Source organism: Lupinus angustifolius, chromosome LG11 (assembly GCF_001865875.1).
Source record: "Lupinus angustifolius cultivar Tanjil chromosome LG11, LupAngTanjil_v1.0, whole genome shotgun sequence".
Classification (NCBI taxonomy): Eukaryota; Viridiplantae; Streptophyta; class Magnoliopsida; order Fabales; family Fabaceae; genus Lupinus; species Lupinus angustifolius.
This window is the reverse complement of record NC_032019.1, coordinates 26038422-26062402: the sequence shown is the minus strand read 5'-3', so window position 1 is coordinate 26062402 and position 23981 is coordinate 26038422. Positions and strand designations below refer to the sequence as shown.

Sequence of the window (23981 nt, the reverse complement as noted above, 5' to 3'; positions counted from 1 at the left end):
CAAATTTTGTTCAGGAAGAATCTCCTCCATGATAGGTGGAGTGTGACTAGTCTGGAGGAAAATCTTTTGTTCTAGAAATCTAGAAATAAAGGGTTGAACGAAGGAGATGCTAATACAAGTTACTTCCATGCTTAATAATTTGGTTTGTTTGGATTATAAGAAATGAATTTTAATCTTTCAGGGGAAGGGTCAATTATATTCCGATTGTAGATTTGATCCATATTAGATCTTGGTTATGGTTTTCAGTTAAATTTGGATATAATTCTTACACTTTTGCATACTATTTATCATTCTTCTTAATTGGACTGATCTATTTTGTAATTAGTAATAGGATTTGGCACCCTTGTTTCCTTTTAATATATCTTTCCTTGTAAAAACATTTGTAGCAGAAATCAACCGTTATTGTATATAAAGGCGTATGAACACCCTTGGTCTTTATACAATAAGTCAATAATAATTTATTCATAGGATAGGATACAGCATTCATCAAACCAAAAGCAGATAACTATATTTAATGTTTTGACCTCAATCTTAGAACAAAAGAGGAGTTGTCTCTCTTATGCAAAACCAGTAGGCATCAAATATTTATGATATATGGTTTGTCTAGCCAAAGCCCCCCTATGCATGTTTAGGCTTGTAGTACATTTCAATTTTGCGACCATTGAGTGGCTGAATAGGCCTTGCGTTGTGCTTGCACTCTAGGTCCAATGGTGCTTTCAGGAGCTCCAGTTCTTTCTTGGAGAGTGTCCTCACCTGCATGGTCAAAAAATTTAGCCATTTTGCCAAAAAGAATACAGTTTTCTAACTGTTTTCCAAAATAAGAACTTACGAATAAATGTATTAAGATTAACTAATCTTATTTCAAACAACTTATAATATGAAAAACTAGTACAAAGCAACTATTTACAATAAAAAAATTGTTTAATTTGTTGGTAAAAAGGTGAGAGGAGTTGTATTGTTGCTTTTGTGCACTATTGTATTTGAGGCGCATGCGCCTAGCGTGCCGCATCAGGCACTGGGCGTAGCCTGACTGAGTCAGGCCTAGCCAATTTAATTAGTATTGAACATTTAATTTTTACAATAAATGTGTGGGCTAACTTTTGTCCAACACTTAGTTTATTTAATTAAAGCATGTTATTAATAAATTTGCCCATAAAAATTGACCAGAATGAAAATTGACTCGTGGATGACTAAGTCAAGCCTAAAAATGTAACCGACACTTTAATGCTTGGACCAACTTATTATTTTCGTGAACCAAACTCATTCTAACTTTGTCTAATATTATTTGGCAGGTAAATAAAGACTATTGTAGCCGTTGGAAGGAGATTGCTCGAGGGAAATCACAAAGTGACCGTGGAGGAGCTTAATGGAGCATTTATGAGGCTTAAACACTATGTTTGGACCATTGGAGCTAAATCCACCTGGGCACAATTCATTCAGAGGAATCCTAAGTTAATTTCAGAGCTGTTGGAGCAAAGTTGCTCGTGTGGAATTTGCATATGGTCGTTTGAGACCTTAATGGTGCATTAATGGTGCATTATGCACATGTCCTAGCCGTTGGCAGCCTACCATCTTGCACCAACGACATCCTATGCTATTTAGTGCATCCTTAATCAACACTTATCCGTGGGAAATTAATTCCTTAGCAAAGGAATCCTATGCCAAGTCCAAGTGTACCCGAGGAGCATTAAGAAGGCTTAATTCCAACAATTTCCATGTGTCAAATTAGAAGAATCCAATGAAGCCCATCAAAGCTTAGCCATGGGCATTAAGGAGTATTCAAGTCTCTTGATCATTTCACTTAATGGTTGAGCCATGCACTTAAGGAGAAAGGGAATCCTATGTTCATCACTATCCAACCGTGGCAATCATGCACCCTAGGCCAAGTCATTAAGTTTGTTTTCAATTGTAATAAAGCACACGAAACACATGTGCTATTTCCTTTACTACTTGTATATAGTCTAATTTAGGAGTAGATTCATTTGCTTTTAGAGTATCCAATGTAAGCGTGCTAAGCATACACCTTAGCTACAAACCGTGGGAGCCTTAGAGGCATGCCTATAAATGTAATGCTTCTTGCTATAAAATAAACACAATTGAGTTGAAAGTAAATTGAATTCCTTTGTGAATCAAAAAGGATTATATCCTTGTGAGAGTATTCTCCAAACCTTCTTGGCTGAACCAACATTAGAAGTTCTTATCAAGAACCAAGTTCTTGTGGCGAGCATCACTTTGGCTTATCAAACAACTGAATTGTTTGTGGCGCCCCACCTCATATCTTTTCCATCTTCTTTTATCCAAACACAAGTTATTTCCGCTGCTAACTCAAGGGCTAAACTCAACCGTGAGCCTAGGCCATACACCAACCAAGATAGATCGTTTCAAGAGCCTTTTCCCCAAGAGGTTCACATCAAGTGGCATCAGAGCTAGTCTTTTGCTTGGTGTTCACTAATCTTCTTTTGGTCGTGAGTATATCTATCTTTCTTTATCTTTATCTTTCAAAAGTGTCAAAAGTCCAAAAAAAATCAAAAAGTGTCAAAAAGTGTCAAAGTGAATCTTCAAAAAGTTCAAAGAATCCAAACAGTGTCTAAACAAAAAGTGTCGAATTCTTTCTTTGAGGTGTAACTCAAGTCACAACCTTCCAATTTTGAGAAGTTGGAGTGATTTTCTTTCACAAAATTCTTGGTTCAAAACTTGGTTTACTTAAGAAGGCCGTGGAGGATAGAGTGTTGAGTGATACACAATTCCCTACATTTTCCACAAACAAAAAGTGAGTGATACACGTGAGTTTGAGTGAAATGTCTAATCACGAGAGTGATAGTTCTCCATTGTCCCCAAGGAGAGCAACCCTACATGCCATGATTACCACACAATTCCAAACACTCCAAAGGCTAATGGAGCAAATGAAATTGGAATATGAAAGAAGGCTTGACAACCGAGCCAATGGGTATTCAAGTGACTCGGATGATGAGAGAGGCAGGGGTAGACAAAGGAGGGAAGCAAGGAGATGGAGAAGAAGAGAAGATAACAAAGTAGAAGGGGTCAAGATAAAGGTTCCAACCTTTATTGGCAAAAATGATCCGGAAGCTTACCTTGAGTGGGAATTAAAAATTGAACAAGTGTTTGATTGCAATTCTTATAATGAGGAGAATAAAGTGAAGGTGGTAGCCTTGGAATTCAAGGAGTATGCCATGATTTGGTGGGATCAGCTTCAAAAAGAGAGGAGGAGAATTGGTGTTGAACCAATTGATACATGGGAAGATATGAAGTTGATCATGAGGAGACAGTTTGTTCCTAACTCCTATCAAAGGGATATTCATAACAAACTACAAAGGCTCAGACAAGGATCTAAAAGTGTTGATGAATATTTGAAGGTGATGGAATTAGCCTTGTTGAGATCTAATTTCCATGAAGACCGAAAAGCCACTATGGCAAGGTTCCTAATGGGTTGAATCAAGTCATCCAAGACATTGTTTAGTTACAACACTATGTGGAGTTGGATGATCTTGTGCAACAAGCAATGAAGGTAGAGGAGCAATTGAGGCGAAAAAAGTCTAAATTCTCTTCTAGTTCTAGTTCCAAGTATCAATCATCAAGGTGGGTGGACAAACTCAAGAAGGAGAGTCCAATAAAGGAAGGTACACCTAGAACCAAGGGAGTCGTGACTACAAACCAAGGTAAACTAGCCCTGGTCCCAAGTCAAAGGAGTAGAGATGTTAAGTGTTTCAAGTGCTTAGGCCTTGGGCACATTGCTTCTCAATGCCCTACAAGGAAGACAATGATCATGCCTAATGGAGAGATAGAATCTCAATCCGAAGCCTCAAGTGATGAAGAGGGTGGTCATGAGGAGGATGATGCTAAAGTTCCTGAAGATGACTTGCTTGTGGTGAGGAAGCTATTAGGAAGCCAAATCAAAGACCAAGAAGCTGACCAAAGAGGAAACATCTTCCACACAAGATGTCTAGTTGGTGGTAAGGTGTTTTGTTTGATAATTGATAGAGGAAGTTGCACCAATGTGGCTAGTACAAGGCTGGTGTCAAAACTAAACCTTGAAACCAAGACACATCCCACTCCATACCGCTTTCAGTGGTTGAGTGAGGAAGGAGAAATGCTTGTTGATAAACAAGTTGAAGTTCCTTTTACTATTGGGAACTATGAGGATTCGGTTCTATGTGATGTGGTGGATATGGAAGCTAGTCATTTATTACTAGGTCGTCCACGGCAGTATGACAAAAAGGCAACACATGATAGAAGAACAAACAAGTATACATTGATACACAACAAAAGGAGGGTGATACTTTCTCCATTCCCCCTGAGCAAGTACTAGAGGACAAGCGTATCTTGAAAAGAAAAATAGCACTAGAAAAAAAATAAAATGAGAGAAAAACAAAAGAAAGTGAGAAGATACAAAAAGAGAAAAAGCCACTATATCTTATGGATAAAGTGGAAGATCAAATAGTTGTTCTAACCAAACAACCCACTACACCTCTATTTATGTTCACAACTAACTTTGTTTTACCGAAAAATATTTCTAGAAATTTTCAGGAGCTTGGAATCATCAAAGGAGTTGATGACGGATGGGAAGCTAAGACAATGATCACTTGTCTTGAGATTGGACTCATGGATGGCTTAGTCAATAAAGTAGAATTTGCTAAAGATTGTACCAAAGCAGAAAGCATCCGAAAGCAAGGGAAGTATTTATCTAATAATAATTTATAAAATGTTAATGGTTTGTTTCCATTTGATGTAGGTGAAGAAGACCCAATTTCGAGGTCGAAATCTCTTCAAGAAGGGGGGAGTGATATGAACCTCAAAGAGTCTAACCTTGATCTTGGTGGTCTTGAAGGCATAAGTGGTCCTAAGACTAGGGCTAGGGCAAAAAAGGGCTCAAAATGCCCTTGGACAACTCATAATGTTGATCCATGATGGTGAGCCAAAAATAGCCCAAGGGGGTGTAGAGATGCTCACTAGCATCTTGGTCCAGGGTTCTGACCGAGCCAAGGATGAACCTGACCATGCGCATGACTCAGGCCACGGGTCTGACCAAGGCGCCAAAAATGGCCCTAGCATGGAGCCAGACGCATCACCCAATTTATAGAGCACTGCCAGAACTGCCATGTAATTATTATCTTCAGTCAGGTAGACAAGATGGAGCTCTACATCATGTCTATATTTGGAAGATGTGTTTAAATTGGATCGTAGGACATACTAATTTCTAATATAAACAATTATCCAAAGTTTAATCTAATGAATATATATGACTATTTTTATACAAAGAAAAAACATGTCAAAATGACGCACTTCATTTTAGACATTAAAATTGTAGAAAGAAATTTGAAAGGATGGACAAATATATCATATAAAGAGTACAAAAATTGCACAATGAACTTTAAATACAAAAGTAAAATGCTATAAAAATTTAAAAGAATAAAAATATATAAATAAAAGTGATTGAAATCTTCACACATCTATAAGTGATTGAAGTAACACAAACCTGATATGTCCCTCTCCATAATCATAGAAGTGATTGAAATCTTCACACATCTATATTTTATTATTTAGGAAAATGATGATCTAATGTCACTATTTATACACATGCTCTTGTTTATTACATTTACTTTATAGTCATTGATAAAAAAAAATTATATTGAAAAAAATAATCGTAGATAGTTAATAGTGATAAATAAATTGATGCAAGCATAACCCATTTATGCATTTCAGTTTAAGGAGTCCGTGAGACCGTGACAGAGCAACCCTAAATGTATACCTCTTCAGTATCTTAAACTTGCTTCCTCATTTTTACGTTATTCTACTAGAGAATTTTGTGAACGCTTTTCATAATTCTTATTTAATTAATTATTTTATATAAAAATATTCTTATTAATTGAGTGCAAAGAATAAGTAAACAATTCTTAATATTGCATGACAATTATGGAAGAAAAAAATAATTGTACTGTTAAAAAATTAATATTACTACCATATTGGTCAACTTTCAAATAGAAACTATTTACAGCTTTCAATAAAGAAATAAAATTAAATATTAAATTTCAATTTGTTTTTTTTTTCAAGCCAATAGAGAGTCCCTTCAACTATTGAGGCAATTTTGTTATCATTTCTTTTAAACCTAATTTTGTCCATAAAATTTCACTTTATAAATTTCTTTCAAAGACAATTGTCTTTAAATTTTTTTATCAAATAAACTTCCAAGATTTTTCTCCTATACAACTTAGTTCCTTAATATATTTTGACGGGACATTTTGATCCCTTGATATAGACCAAATTTTACAAAATGAAAAAAAATTAAGAATCAATTTATCATAATAGAAATCTTATGATTTTTTGATGACATTATTTTTATACCTATCAGTTTCCCCCAAAACAATTCTTCAAAGATTTTCTGATAAGTTTATTTTCTACAAAATAAAATTTGGTCCGTACTTAATATATGATACTTTTTAACTCAAATCCATCCTAATCAAAAGATTTGTCTAACTCAAACCATAGAAAATAAGTTGAACTTGATTGGTTTTTAAGGTTAAGCATTTTCATTTTCATGTGTCCTTTTACGCTTATTTTGAGTTTTTTACATTGTGCCAAAATTGGCTCAAAAACCACAATCACCTACTAGTTAAGTCAGCATGATATAAACAAAGCTAAGAGAGGTTTTTAGATAATCATATTTAAATTTTGAAACTAATTATCTTTCGAAATGATGGATGACATCAATAAATCAAAATTTCATTTAAGATAACCTTCATAAATTTTATGTTAATTTATATTTCCGGCCACCCGGAGCTACCACTAAATAAAGGTTTGTTAGATTAAAATACATGAGGATAGCCTAACCCAAAAAATTAGTCTAATAGGTGAGAGAGCTTCATGATTTTAGTACCACATTGAGTTTGTTATTTTACTCAATGTGAGACTCCTAACATTGCTAACCCTTTAAGGGTCGACGTCCACGATGACTTTTACTCTATCGACACTGACTCGATGTAGTCCTTTCTCTTTTTGGCGGTTTCACTCATCTATCATTATTTGGTAATATATCATAATCTAGCCTATAGATAACCCTTTTCAAGACACAACTCTCAATGAAATACACCAATTGTTAGGACTTAAGGACGAGGAGAGTATAATCCAAAAAACTATTCTATTAAGTTCCATTTTGCTATTCTACTCCTAACAACGTTCTAGCTATCATGTTCATCACTAGAATTTAAGTCCCTACTATCCTAAACTTAAGAGCGTGCATGTAACTCGATTTTGTGTGTCAGGGTTTCACCCTCTATTTAAGCAGAAAGACTAATCATAGGCTGATTGATTTCTCTTTCTTCAAATTTATCCTTCATCCACTAATGTTATTAAGTTTTCCTACAAACAATCACTTTATGGTCTTTTGCAGAAAACACATCAATTGGGATTTTCCCATAATATTCTACAGTTACGATAAACAATACATTGGAAACACAATTTAAAACACGTGTATGTGGTGCAGAATATAGAGGAAACGAGATAGCAGAAGTAACTTACAAACGCCCATTAGCTTGGTGCTTTGAAGGAGAATGTCAGTGCAATTGTTTCAATGAGTAATTTTTTCTATCTATATTAATATCTCCTACTTTTCCTTAAAAATGCACCTTTATAAATGTAAAAATCAGGCATATTAATGGATACTTATAATTTACCAACAAGCTTATCAAATGCACCTAAATTTTGTTATATTGCATCAAAATGGAAATTAATCAACTACATAGCAACAAATTTTCTATATCGATATCATATCTTGGATTTTGTAACCCCCCCATCAAAATGGAAATTAATCAACTACATAGCAACAAATTTTCTATAGAAGGAAATAATAAAATTAAAGAAGAATAAGATATTCATAGTATAAAAAAACTTGACATCTATACCAAGAGCTGAAGAATACAAAATTCATTGATTTTTCTTGAGTGTGAACTAACATATATTCTCATCAAAATAATCAATTTTCTTGAGTGTGAACTAACATATATTCTCATCAAAATAATCAATATTCTTTCTTCTCACACACACACACACCTCAAGCTCACTATTGAGGAAGGTACATGAGCTTGGAAGTTAAGTGACTATGTGAAGCTGGTAGAGCCTTTATAAAAATATCTATTACTTGCTTATTAGTGAAGATATAAGATTGACCTCTTTGAATTTTTGTTTCAAACCAAATGACAATCAATTTCTACATGATTTGTTAGCTCATGGAAAACATGATTATTTGCTACATGGAGGGTAATTTGATTATCACAAGATTGAGGATGTGGTGAAATGCTTAACTGGTGAAGAGTTTGCAACCATGTCATTTCACTAACATCATTGCCATAACACAATATTCAACTTCGGAGGTGGAGCGGAAAATTGTGGTAATTGTTAATTAGTTCTCCAAGATAGCAGACTTCGACTAAAAAAGTACAATACTCAGTGATTGATCATGTAAAAGTTGGATAAGAAGCCCAATCTGTATCACAATATGCATGGAGGAGTAAAGAAGAGTCAATTGAGATAAAGATTCCTTAGGGCAGACTTGATGTATTTAACCACTCGAAGAGCTTCTTGTCAGTGCGTGTTCAATGGAGAAGACATAAATTGTGACAAAAGTTCACCGAATGAATTATATCTAGATGGCTTACTTTAATCCAATAGAGATGCAACTAATTTAATTGCAAGAAGATTAGTGTCCTGCAAAATTTCTAATGCATATTTCCATTTGTTATGAAAAGTTCTAGCCTTACAGTGTGCTAATTCAACACCCAAATAATATATCAATGACTCAAGATCATTCATGTTAAACAAGTTGGGAATGTATTTTTCAATAAGTGAAATAATTATTGGATCTTCTCATGTAATTGCAATATCATCAACATAGATAAGTAAAACGGTGATATAAGATGCATGAGGAAATGTAAACATGGAGTAGTCAGCTTTGGGTTGATTATAACAAACTACAAATAAGGCATAGAGAGTGTAGTAAACCAAGTTTGACATGCAAGTTTTAAGCCAAAATTGTTTTATTTATCATAAAAATATGTATCTCACTTACCTTCGAAACCCATGAGGAGGTTGCACCTACACCTATTCTTGGAAATCACCATGTAGAAAGGCATAGGAAACATTCATTTGATACGTTGTCCAATTTTTAGTTGTTGCAACACTAAGAAAAGTTCTTACAATTGCTAATTTTATAACTAGAGCAAACACATCAGCAAAAACAAAACCTTGTAGTTGTGACTAACCATTAGCTACCAAGTGTGCCTTATAGAACCACATGAATTAGGATCTTTGTGGGTTAAGGGTATTTGGTAATGGAATTAATAAAGTGGAGATGGTTATTTGAGTATGTGATAGAGGAAAAATATTTGGAGATGGAATATTGCATACCCGGAGATATTGAAGGAGATTGAATGGATACCATATTGCATGAGTAATTAACAAGACATATTGGAGGTCTTGAGACATACTAGGAGTACCTTAATTGTTGATTATGAAGGTGAGGGATGGCAAGGGCAAGGATAGTTTTGTTAGAAAAGCCCAATAATCCAAGCTTTATGTGTATAATTGAGTGTTAGTTGAGTTAACTAACACTTCCTAATTTTAGGTAGGGAGTTTTGAAATTCTATTTTGTTATTTGTAACCCTTACTATAAAAGGATTATATTCCCTCTTCTTCTATTCAATGAAAATATAATCAGATGTTATACACTTCTATTCTCCTCATTCAATTTCATTCTTTTCTTTCTTTCTTTTCTAAGTTCTAAAATTTAGCATCTAGAGCATGTTCTAATCTAAGGACCTTAGGACCACAATTATAAGCTCCATCAACTCACCCTCCCCACGAAAATTTTCTGTTGTGTTTAGAAGTGTGACTCAATTTCACTATGTGTGAATTATCTAAGTAATAGAAGCATCACCTTGAATCGGTTGAGAGAGATGTGGAAGCTACACATAAGGGTTGAGAAGTTGAAGGCAAGATTTGACAACAAGATGGTTGGAAATGGAGGGAAATCTCCATGTTGGGAATGCTTGAAATATGTTATTATATGAAGTCCTACATTGCCTATTATTAGAATAGAGTAGAGTATCAATGTTATATATTGGACTCAAGTCCCTTGTTGTAATGTGCACCAGATATAAGCACCAAATAGAAACATCCATGAGTAGGTGGGCTCATGGGTGTGCTACAACTTGTAATCATTATTCTCTAATAATATCTTGGTAGCCGCTCAATGCTCCCAGGGATGTAGGCACAATTGGCCGGACCTCGTTACCAAATTCTCTTGTTTCATCTCTTCTATTTATTCTATGCACTTTATTTGATTTCTTGTGGCCAACATTGCACAACAATTGGTATTAGAGCCAATTGGTAGATGGCTCTTAACCCAGGCGCCATAGTATCTAAAAAGAGTGAAGGCATGTTGGCTAGTCAAGGTGCATCAAAGGTATTGCGCAAGGATAAAAGAGATGAGTTGAAGTAGAAGAAAACATGGTTGAACTATGGTTGGGGAAATATATGTTGATCTAGAACCGCAAAAGTTCATGTTACAGTTAGTCCCATTTTACCCAATACTGAGAAGTAGCACTTCCCTTTGGGTGCACTATCCACTTCGTGGCTATCGATCCTAGCCAGCATGAGTAAATGGTTCTTTCTCCACTGCAAAATGTACCAATTGAACCTGTATAATATACTTAGAATAAGAATAGATTTGCTATCGAATGTTGGGAGTGATATTAAGGAGACTCGTGGTTAACCTATCATGTCACAAGGTATTGTTCAATACCCATATCCCTAATTACTCCATCCTCTGACTAATAGAGACACACAATAGAGGTATGTAAGGCCATACGCTAAGCTGGAAGGAAAGAACTGCTCTAATACTACTATTGTAACATCCTGTCTCAGCAGAGTTAAAATAAGTAAGCGAATGAAGAAATGATATATGGCGCAAGCAATGTCAAATTCAAATTTGTGAAAATAAAATATTCCAAAAATATTTTTCATATACCACTGAACTTGAACTCCAAAAGGAATACAAATTGTCTTGGCAAATCCTTCAAAAGAAATATTAAACTCTTGACTTGTCAAGGATGAAATGTAATACAGGGTGTTACGTCATTCGGACGATGGCATGGCCATTTTCCATGATGTCACATACTCCCTAACATTTTAGGAGTGTAAATACTTCCATATATATAGTATATAAACAACACATAAGATATCATATTCACATAGCAGCTATAGTTTAATGATTATCATATGGATGTAATCAAATGTGGAATGTTAATATCATGATGTATGAATATTTATTGTGTCTATTTTGACACAACTATCAACTCTCTTAATGAGTGCATGGAGAAACAACTCCTAATAGGGCCCCTATCACATCATTAACAACAATGATACCGACACTAGTCGAGCTTGACCAGTTCTATGTTGTTTATAGGAAGCGAACAAGATGACTACAACATCGTGCCAACTATTGGTAACTCATAGGTGAAATACCATGCACCCAGTAACGTCGGTCTACCCACTAGTCAACAAAGATAGTCTTTGTATCACCCTGAACACAATAATTTCAAGGGGTGTCAGAGGTCACCATAGTCACGTAGACAGGGTAACCATCTAGTTTCTGATACAAAATCTATAGTGTCGTATCTTCTCGTAGACTATGTTACCAAAATTAGACATAGTGATATTGATCTTATGACCCATACAAGACATGGCAGCGTTTCTTTTAAGATGAACGAAAGAAACTTTTTCGGCTAAAGGCGACTACTTTATTAAAACAAGGTTTTGACCAAAATAATCATTTTATGGTAAGTCAAGACAATTTATACTAATTTGAAACTTTTTGGAAAACAAACTTAGAAATATGGTTTCTCAAATGGCTTTCTTTTAACATAGAAAACCCAACCTTTGTTTAAAGCCACATGCTGACACGTTTTTCCAAAATAATGCTTGGCTAGTTTTCTAAAAAAATACTATGTAGTGTGTTTTCATAAGACCTTAGCTGGCTAAAACTTAATAAAACAATTTCTACTCCCTTCGTTCCATAATCAATCTAATCAAAAAATACTAATGCAAAACCAATATAATTTACTCAATTGGTCATATCAACTAAGATTCCATTATCAAGATTGAACAATCATATCAAGCATATAGCTAAATCACATGGCTTTGAACCATCACACAATCATTCCGTCAAGAAAACATCAAGCATGCCAAACATTTCAATTTTCCAAACAAACATATATTCGTGCTCATCCAACAATATCACAGATCCAACATAAAGTCATATATCAAATATAATCCAACCAATGTCACACTGTAATTTCCGAGTCAAAGGGTCTCAATACCCCGTTACTCGCAGCCACAAAAATAGAAACACTAATTTCCAAGCTCAGAGATGCATAAATATCTTTTGTATCATTTTTAAGCTCATACATTAAAGAACTCCACTACATACCTTTTAATTCATCCAAATTAATAATATTCTGCCGCAGCTTACCCGTATCACGAGTACCTGATATTATTTAAAATTGTTAGACTTTGAATCTTATAGCTTTATTAGAAATTAACTAGAATTGTCCTAATTTGACTCATACATAGGAATTATATTATACTTTCACATAATGAAACCATTATACAATATTGTTCATATTAAATTAGTTTGAATGAAATTGGATATTCAGGCTAGGAGTTATGGGTTGATCAACAAGTGATGTCCCACCATAACTTTCAACTGCAAGGTAGCAAGACATTACCTTAGTGTAGAGAGCCTAACTCTCAGATGGATAAATGCAAACATACAATATTGATCAATTTGAAACGCTACTAGACAAAGGCAAAAGTTTGGTATTTTATGGATTTCGGTTTAGGGTTTGGATGACATATGTTTGAAGGCATCATTATAGATCGCCATAACTTCCTACAAGACTAGTCCAAAACAGAATATATGTTTTGATAAGGAAAATGATATGTATTTATAAGCTCTAAGATCGTGACTGGAAGGCATAGTTTTGAAGTGATCTTTAAGACTGTTCACAGTTTTGGAGACAAAAGAGACTAGTTTAGTAAATAGGGCATAACTTACTCTCTACTTATTCAAACATGACAAATCTTATATAAAAATGAATCTAATTAAATGGGCAACAACACCGTTTTCTAGAAATCACTAATGCATACAATCAGTGATCCATAATATTTGTGCAAGGACAAGATAGAACATGGAGTGCTTGGATATCAAGCAAGATGAGTTTACTTAGAGTACAAGGATGTATAGCTGAATGTATAGGTTGCAAGATCCTATGGAATTTTGAGCCCAACACATAATCACTTGGAAACAAAATACTAATGAATGTTCGGACTCATGCCTGCCCAGATTTTCTCATCAATATAAAACTCAAAGCATTGGCCAACTCATAGGCCAAATTTAAGGTTGCTAAGAGTACAAGTTTTAGGATTGCTTTCATTCTCATCCGCAAACAGTGGAGAGTCCGAAATTTTATCCACAAGAATGAGATTCACAAGTAGGGCTTTGAAAACCGAACAAATGGATTGTTCATTCCTTCAATTTGGAGTTTGAAAACTCACACAATCACTAAAACAAGGATCAAGGGTTTTCCATCAAGTTCAAGGTCCTTGAGGCTGTTTCAATGGCTTCCCAACTTCCATAAACAGAATTCTAACTATGGGAAATTATTTAAACTCATGAATACATAACATCAAATGATTTTAGAACACATGCATGCAATGGAAAATTAGTCCTAAAGATACAACACATGATAGTAAAACCTAGGTTGTAGATTTTGCTAGAGATCATTAGAGGATCACAACTTCAGAAATGGTTTCATGGGTCAATGATCACCCGAATGAAACCCTAACTCTGAAAACAGAAGACTACCAACATGCAAACTCAAAACAAAAGCTATGGGTTCAACAACCACTCAAAATGGTGGTAAGGAATTCAATCTATGACATGATCAAGCTAGACTATACCACCTTAGGTGCTGGATTTTTTAAACAGAAATTAGACAATCAAAATGAAGGAATTTACACGATTTGATCTTTGAAATGGGCTCCTCATACCTTAATTAGGCTAGAACAACCTTTGGATGTAGAACAATTGAAGAGAAAGCAACCTCCCTCATCCTTTAGAGCACATGGACATGGATAGAAACAGAGGAAGAAGATGAATGTGTTTGTCTCCTAATTTTTTGTGTTTTGAACAGTCCCTTGGATGGCTATGGGTATTCATAGTGGGTTTAAAGTGTTAGATTGGTGTTTTAGATACCCAAAACGAATTTATAATGGTAATGACCCTTAATGATGTAATTAGGAGGTGACTTGGCACTTAAGTTATTGATCATGCATGGTTGATACTCTTTGTGCTATATATATGAGTTTCTTGTATTCTAAGATGCCTTAATATAATGTTAAACATTGTCTAGATAAGTATGGATGATAGTTCATACTTTCATAGGACTACTAGAAAAGTTTTAGGTACTCACAGGCAAGGTTGTCAATAAGATGGTTGACAATTTTAAAAAAATTGTCCGAGTTATATTTTAAAACTCATAACTTCAATAATGACCCTATAAGTCTTTATAAACTCAATATTAATAACATAGTATCAACTTATGCTAATCATAAGGCTCATCGAGCCAATTCAAATAAGGTTCTGTGACGATAGATGTACCCGACAACGGGTAAATCCTAAAATTTATGAAACTTTTAACTAAGTTTCTAATTCACTTATTTTTCATTCTCACTTCATGATATAACTCTAATGCATGTCGAAAACTAAATCATGAATTTTTTTAATGAAATTCCATGATTCATGACTCATTGGTTAGCCCTCTCGCTATTGATCTATAACTCATGTAAGTCGACTTCTTACTGATTTATCATTTGTACACGACAAAAGGATTTCACACAGATCACTATTATTTAAGAGAATATTATATATAATTATATATATGTATGCACTTAGATATAAGCAGAGTGCTGAAATTTGGGATGCTACCACGCTTGTCAAAATAACTAAATTTTTTGTTTATAATTTTGTGAATTATATTATGTATAATGAAAAAAAAAATATGATAATTCCTTTTTATGTACTGCTTTCTAGTCTTTTTCTATGATATTTATAGAATTACTTATACTTTAGATATTCTAATTTGAGTGTATACTAGCACCAGAAAAGGTGCAAAATAATTGTACACATGATGGTGATTCGATTTGTAATTCATTTCTTAAGATATGAGGTATTACCATTGAAAGGGAGAAGAATTCAGAGAAATCCTAACCTAGAAGTGGTGAGACTATCTATTAGAAGCTAGGTCCAAGAAGTTCTTGGTGGAAGATCATTTGTAAGAACATTCAATTTCCTCATTGTGAAAGAAAACCTTCCAAATTAGAAGGACATGACTAGATGTAGGTTGCAGTGATTGACAATCGAACCAATTTAAAATCGACTGTGTCAACTTTTCTTATCCCTACTCTTTTACATTTATGCCATTATCAGTTTCCATTATCTTGAACTGAACTCATATTAGGACTATTGCATAATTGTCATGGCATGATTAATTGCATAAATTCAATTGCTAAATGCATGTAATAGCATATTGATCATTGCATATCGTTATGTCAAGAATTAATGATTTTCAAGAATCTGATCGAGTTAATCAATTAAACTAGGATTTAATCGATTAACTAGAGAATTTTGTAATTTTGTTAATCGGGATGTTTTTAATCGTAAACGAAACCACCTTTTCACCCCCTCTAGGTGTGTTACAATCCTTGTTATCCAACAAGTGTCATCAACACTAGTTCGAATTAGTGCTTGATTAATACCTAAATTTGTGTGATCATAGGAATATCAAGCATGGGCACTATGAATCCATTCCATTCGACGATGAAGGTTCCTCAATCAATCATCGTCTGTTTTTTAGTCGAGAGGGCTATGCTTATTGGAAAGTGAGGATGAGGATATTCATAGAGTCCATAGACATGGACGTTTAACAGGTCGTGCAAAATGGACCTCACGTTCCACTAAATTTAGTGGATGGTGAAACAAAAGAAAAACATAAGAGTTTGTGGACCCATGATGAAAAGAGAAAAGTAGAACACAATTTATAAGCTAAAAATATCATCACATCTCAAACTTATAAACAAAAGTGCCAAAAAAATGTGAGATACTTTACAAGTAACCCATGAAGGCACAAGTGAGGTTAAGCATGCTACATTAAATGCATCAACTCATGAATATGAACTATTTTCTATGTCCCCAAATGAATTTATAAATGATATGCAAAATTGTTTTACTCATATTGTTATTCATCTTGTTGCTTCAAATAATGTGTTCGTAAATGGTGAGCTTATTAACGAATTTTTAAGATGTCTTCACAAGGCATGGAAACCAAAAGTGACTGTAGTTATGGAATCCAAGAACTTAGACTCATTGTCACTTGCAACGCTTTTTGGAAAGCTACAACAACATGAGATGGAGCTTGGACGCTTAACTCGACATGAAGAATCAGACAAGAAGAAGAAAGGATTTTACCTCAAGGCTACAACTTCAAATACAAATGTAATAGAGGATAAATAAAATGAAAAGGAATTTGATTCGTCCGATATTGATGATGAAACTATGATTATCCTAGTAAACAAATTTATAAAATTTCTAAATAAAATAGGAGGATTCAGAAAGTTTCAAAGAAGAGACACAAAAGACTCAACAAAAAGGGGCAAGTCCTCAAAACACTAAATCACTTGTCGTGAATGCGCGAAGGTAGGACACATAAAATTCACATGTCCTACTTATCTCAAAAGAGTTGAAAATGATAAGAATGACTCAAGGGACATCAAGACCAATAAAGCTATGTTGTATGGGATGTGCTCGGATAAGAAGCAACATCAAGCACTTCAGATGATGAAGAATCGACCCAACATTGGTTAATGACTCAAAATCACAATTCATGTAAAAACAGTGAGCAAGGTGACCAAGGTGACTCAAACTCCAAAATGAGCTCAAACTCCAAAATGAAACCTTAGATCTAATATATGCTAATTCATCTTGTGATTTTCCTTAAAAAATGAATATGATACCTTATTGTGAAAAATGCTTATCTTTAGAAAAAGAGAACATAAGCATAAACGAAAAATTGCTAATTTCACTAAGTGATATGAACCTACCAAGGCCCATCAACAAGGAAGAACTAAGTGGGCTAGGAGGGGCCATGACCCGGTCCAGAACCAAGAAAGCATGCCAAACTCTCAACCTGTTAATAAAGGAAGTGGCAGAATCAACAAGGCCCAACAAGGAAATCAGGTCCATACATTGCACCATTTTTAAAGAAGTAGCCCAATTTGGCCACGACCAAGGAGGGAACACTTGAGGCATTTGGAAGTCCCATTTAATAAGTGGAGATTATCATACCCACATGTAGTTTAGAAATTATTTCCCTTCCTTATTTGAAAGAATAGTCATTATTTGCCTTTTTCAGCTTTGAGTACTTCAACTTATAGTTGTAATAAATTGCATTAAGAACCATGTAATCCAGGTACAAATCAAGGGGAACCCCTTACTAATCCAGTCGTGAATCCACCCCTTGAAGACACAATGGACCCTTGCCTAATTTGAAAGAGCACGTGTGAATCCAATCTCATTTGAATGCCATAAAAACCTTCCTTACTTGGCATAGGCGTGTGAATTTCAAGATGGAGAAGATCATGATAAATATTTCCTTATTGAATCAAGCAAAGTAAATAGTCAAGGATTTCTTTCCTTATCTGGTGGAGCGTTTAAATTCAAAATGGAGAATAAAATCTCATTTGAATTTACCTTAAAGAGGATCATGGCAAATCTTCCCTTACTTGGCATAGGCGTGTGAATTTCAAAAGGGAGAAGATCATGACAAATCTTTCCTTTCTTGGCCTAGACGTGTAAAATTTCCGATCATGACAAATCTTTCCTTAATGAATCAAGCAAGAAAATGGCCAAGGATTTCTTTCCTTATCTGGTGGAGCATTTGAATTCAAAATGGAGAATCAAATCTGATTTGAATTTGCCTTAAAGAAGATTGAAGCCATAATGAAGAGCTATGAAGGCAAGAATTTAATTCCTTATTCATTCCAAGAGCTCCCAAATTCGAATTTGAACATTCAACACTATGAAGGTGCATTCTTGCAAAGCTCTAGGCGAATGAGCACATGGAGAAAGGAATTAGGAAAGACATCACTCCTAAAGCTTAGCCAAATCAGCACATGGGAAAAACAAATTAGGAAAGTCTACTAAACCTAAGGCTTGACCGAATTAACACATGGGGGAAACAATTAGGAGCAACCAATGAATGTAATTTATCATTTTGCACATGGGTAAAAGGCCTAGCCGGATTCCCCCTCTATTTGTACCAAACAACAAATGGAAATAAGATAACTTGAATTTTATTTGGAAAATTATTCCTTTGCTAGTTGAGAATTCTCCTAGTTTCTTGGTTGAACCAAGATCATTTCTTATCAAGGTTCTTATTCCTTGTGGCGAAATTCACTAGGCTTATCAAGCAATCAAGCTTGTGGCGCCTTCACTCGTCTACCTTTTCCAAGTTCTTTTATCCTTATATATACTCATACACCCCACAACCAACAATCCCTCAAATCAATAGTGATATAGATCCGGTTTGAGCTATTGTTGAAAGAGTTTTTAGCCTGAGACAGTTTCCGATCGATTTATTTAGTGAATGGTTTATTCTTTGTTCGTCATCTCGACTTTGTTGGAAAGAACTTCCAACACCGACATAATGGTTTCAAGAATATTCCATTTGATCAAGAACTCATCTTTATTGAATTATTAACAACTTCATACCATCTCGGTTTTGTGGAATAAATTCCAACAACTGTTTCTTGGTATGAATTTAGAAAATTAACACAATCAATAATGAGTTATATTTATTTCCATTTCCTTTTATTAACCAAACTACTTCCTTATGAAAGGTTGGTAAAGAATAAACGCAATAAATTGTTAGTTGCAAAATTTAAATGACAAAAAGTAAATGTTAGTTGTGGAAATGTAAATGACAAAAAGTAAAAGTTTGTAGGAGAATGTACCAAAAAGAATTAATTCATAAATAGCCAAGAATACAAACAAGCTAAGCATGACATGCTATATGCTGAGCTTGTAGCCAAAAAGATTGCTTCAGCTGGAAGAAAGATACCTTACCTTACATTGAAGAAATCAAAGTTAGGTGTGCCAAGAAAAATGCATAACTCAAAAGCTTACCTTGACTTGAAGAAATCATGTTTAAAGTGCCAAGTAACCAACTAAAATTAATTCAAGAACCATGGGGAAAAAGGTTGTGTTGGCTTGAAGAATGGTAGGTTGCTTCACCATGAAGAAACCAGTCCAGCAGCTAGGCATGGACAAAGAGGACCTTAGCTCCCAACCAAACACACCAAACCTTCACATGAAGAAAGCTAGGCCAAGTCTCAAACCAACTTGTCATCCTTTTACTTGAAGATCAAGAACATAACTTCATTCATGACATAGGCTATGACAATCAAGTAGGAAATGTCACCATACATATAACCTAGCCCACAATAGGTTGGCCAACCAAGCTTTCCAAGGGTCAGAAAAGCCGCCAGCTGGGCGGCCAAACCTAGCAGCTGGGCGCCCAAAGCAGGCAACACCATGGCCTATAAATAAACGTCACATTTCCACCACTTTTAACCATTGTACATATCATTTTTTCTCCATTTCCAGTTCCACTCTTTCATAGGTTGTTCTTAGGCAATTCCTAGGCTTTTATTTAATAGAATTTGAGAGGGAATGGAGTTGACAAATGAGGTGCAAAAACATGATTTTGTAACCTCATTTGAAACTAAAAGCATCTAATCTTTGGTTGGATGGCTAATGCTCCAAAATTAGTACTATGGTGTCATTGTCGTGCATTATTTATATTCTTCTTCATTTATAAAAGTTATTATTTTGGTTATATTGATTCTTTAAGAAGTTCATAATGCGGTTTTTGATTGATCACCTAAAACTTGAGTTAAAGATCCAAAAATGCTTCTACTTAAAGTCTTGACAAGTGAACTAAAAAGTAGACCATACACCTTAGTTCACTTGCCTTTTCAAGCATCTATTTAAAGAAACTTGTATTCAAGGCTGAGCAATGTTAACGGAGCATGAAGTAGGCTATGACAACCTACTCCAACGAGTGGCAGTTAACTGTTGTTTAGTGTATTATACAAGATTTGAAAATCATCTTTTCTAGGCTAGGACACTAGGGGGAATGTTAAGACATGGTGTATGGTTTAACCAAGGTATAATACATAACATGCATAAAGTCTCATGTTGATATTGTTCAAGAAATTATTCCATCATTCTAATCATATTCATGGTTTATAACTTTGTGAATGGGAACAACATACAAAAGGTTCAATTCAATCAATGAATTGTCACTTTTATTTATTTACATTCAGTCATTTAAATTCCATAACTAACTACTAACTCTTTTATTTTCCTGCATTTACTTTCTGTCATTTACTTTTCCGCAACTAACAATTTATTTATTGTTTTACTCTTTTTATTCTTTAAACCAACCTTTCGTGAGAAATGGCGTAGTTTATTATGACACCAACCTTTCCCAAGAAATGGTAAGGTTAACTTTGATACCAACCTTTCATAAGAATTGGTATAGTTAACTTAATATAAAGAGACCAACCTTTTGGTACGGTTAATGGAACTCGAAAGGGAGTAAATAGATAAAGTCATAACTCATCACTCTAAAACTTGCAAAACCCTAAACCGATTAAAATCCTTTCAACAAAACACCCTATGAACTTTATAAGGGTCGAAAACCATATATTTTCCATTTTCATGCTTTTGGATGCAAATGCTTTATTTTGAGTAATGGAAAATATCCTTTAAGCAAATTTGATTCAAAAGTGGATATAGGAATATTTCTACGTTATTCTAATCATAGAAAAGCATATCGAGTATATAATAAATGAACATTTACTATGGAAGAATCTATACATGTTGTATATGATGAATTTTCACCAAAAAAGGACATGAAAGGCATGTGTGATGATCTTGTAGGTGCACTTGAGGATGTATACACAAAGGACGAAGAATCTGAAAAATTTATTCAAGAGGAGAAAAACACAAATCAAGAGCTTGAAGGAATGCCACAAGCATGGAAAACCAAAGAGGACAACCCAATGAACAATGTAATAGATTATATATCTAAAGGAGTGGTAACCCGAAATTCCTTGTGTAATATTTAAAATTTCTTTGCATTTGTTTCTAAAATTAAGCACATGAGAATTAAAGAGGCTATTGAGGATTAACATTGGTCTTTAGCTATGCAAGAAGAGAAAAACCAATTTGAAAGAAATAAAGTTTGGGATTTGCTCCCTAGACCCAATGATCATCCTATAATAAAACTACGTGGGTTCTTGAAATAAACTAGATGAGTCCGACTTAATTATAAGAAACAAAGCTAGATTAATAGCTAAGGGGTATAATCAAGAAGAAAGTATTGATTATGATGAAAAATACGCTCCTGTGGAGAGGTTAGAATGAATAAGAATGCTTTTAGCTTTTACATCAATCATGCATTTCAAGTTATTTCAAATGGATGTGAAAAGAATGTTTTTGATTGGTTTTATTCATGAAGAAGAGTATGTGGATCAACCTCCCAGTTTTGAAAACTACAAATTTCCAAATCCTGTTTTCAAATTAAAAAAATTTATATGGTTTAAATCAAGCTCCTAGAGCTTGGTATCATATGTGAAGCACGTTTCTTTTGGAAAAGGTCTTTGCAAGGGGAAGGTTTATACAACACTTTTCATTCTAAAATATGAAAAATACATTTTATTAGTGCAAATATATATTGATGATATCATATTTGGAGCTAGTAATGATGTTTTATGCAAGAACATTTCTGAGTTGATGAAATGTGAATTTGAAATGTCGATGATGGTAGAGCATATATTCTTTCTTGGTCTACAAATCAATCAAGTGGACAATGGAATATTTGTTCATTAAACAAAGTATTTGATCGAGGCCGTACCCGATACAAATAATATAAAAAATAAAAACTGCAGTACTAGGAAGTGACTCCTAGGTCGTTTCCCAAGGATTATCTTTCAAGCAAACCTTCAAACACCTTACATTCACGCACACAAGGGAGTTTTTGTTGTTGGATAGTATGAACATAAATTAAATTCAAAAACAGTAGTTAAGCAATGTAATAAAACGGCTAAATCCCTTTGGTTCGTTTATTCACAACTCAATCCTCGGTTTCAAAAGATTATTTTCAGATTCCAACCATTAACTTCCGAATTTGTTGAGAATCAATTAACTAAGCGATAATCAATTCAAAGTTCCAGAACCTAAACCTCTAACTAGGCGAAATCAGTATAAGTATGAAACGATTAACAAATTCACACGAACTAAGCATTCATGAACTAGAGAGAGTAAATCAACTAAGTGAAGATAAACTCAACCAACCAGTTTCTAAGCAATGGCATTAAGCAAACCATATTCAGCATGCATTAATAACAAAACCTCAAGAATTGTGATACAATACCAAAGGAATTTAGTCTACAAGTTTAGCCTTCCATTGATTGGAAGAAAGAAACTGAAAATGAAGATGAATGAAAACCAAAAATGAAGAACATGTGAAACCCTAGCAGAGCAAAAGAAGAGAAAACGGAATTCTAAAATGAGTGAAATGTGTAGAGTGAATGTGGAATTCGGGTTCCCTCATTTTCAAATAGTAAAACTGAAAATGGGCCCTAATCAATGGGCCCAAAACTAAAACTGCATTTACAAAAAAAAAACTCCCAAAATAAAAATACAATATTCACTTCAACACATATCCTCCACTTCCATTATGCCCAAAATGCCATTGGTGCCAAATATGATCTGAGAATGATATTAGATTTAATCAGGCTAAATAATCCCAAATTAACTCATTTTAGGAATATTAGTCCAATAAAGTCTAAAACACTAAACCATGTCAAACAAAGTCCATTAGGCACCAAGAATCATCAATCATGCTAAATTAAGATTATGAATAGTGTGTAATATATTGCTCATCAAATACCCCCACACTTAACCTTTTGCACTCCTGGGCAAAATCAAGAAATAAGGCTATGCTAACACACTTAACCTTTTGCACTCCCCGGCAAAATCAAGAAATAAGGTTATGCTAACCGATATGCATCAAAGTGAGTCATGCAAGGTCACAAAAACTAGAAAATGAAACACCTAAGAAAATTACATACTTCACAATGAAATGGGCAAAATGAAACACACAAGAGTAAAGAATCAAATCAAGATATCCATGAACATCATCCAATGAATTCATGTATGCCACGAAACCAATCAAACCAAGAGGCGAGTCACAAAAATGATAGAACCTCACAATGTATGCTATCTAAAGTGTTTACATTATAAGCACATGCACATAGAGATCAAAAGGACTTTTCAAGGTTGTAATGGGGCCAAGGACAAGGTAGGATAAATATGGGATATGTAGGTAAAACCAAATGGAATATAGGAGCAATGGGGAATAAGTAAAAAGTGAGCAAAAATCAACCCAAAATATGACCAAATCTCTAATTCCAATCTTCTTTGCCTTACTCCACCTTTTTTCACTTTTGTTTCTCTTTTTGTTGTTTTTCTTTTTCATTTTCATCTTTTTTTAGGAACACGTATGTACGCAATTGTATTAACCATCATTAAGACATAACCAAGAATCCACAAGATTTTAAGAACAATGCACCCTTTCTTACTTAATAACCATTCCCAAAACAAATCCAAAGCTCCAAAATTCCCTAAGGTAATCATGATTTTTCACTTATAAGCTTTTAATGAGCTAAGTAACAATGAAAGAAGTAAAAGTCTCAAAGGGGCTATCAAAGGATAAATTCATTCA

General features: G+C 34.3%; 1 protein-coding gene across 1 annotated transcript in view; it reads right to left on the bottom strand.

Moving 5' to 3' along the window:
* Positions 435 to 23981, bottom strand: part of LOC109361099 (alpha carbonic anhydrase 1, chloroplastic) — a 102285-nt gene continuing 78738 nt past the window's right edge. Inside the window, exon 7 of the mRNA XM_019606420.1 lies at positions 435 to 665. The gene's annotated coding sequence lies outside the window, so the exon portion shown is untranslated. The remainder of the gene's footprint in view (positions 666 to 23981) is intronic.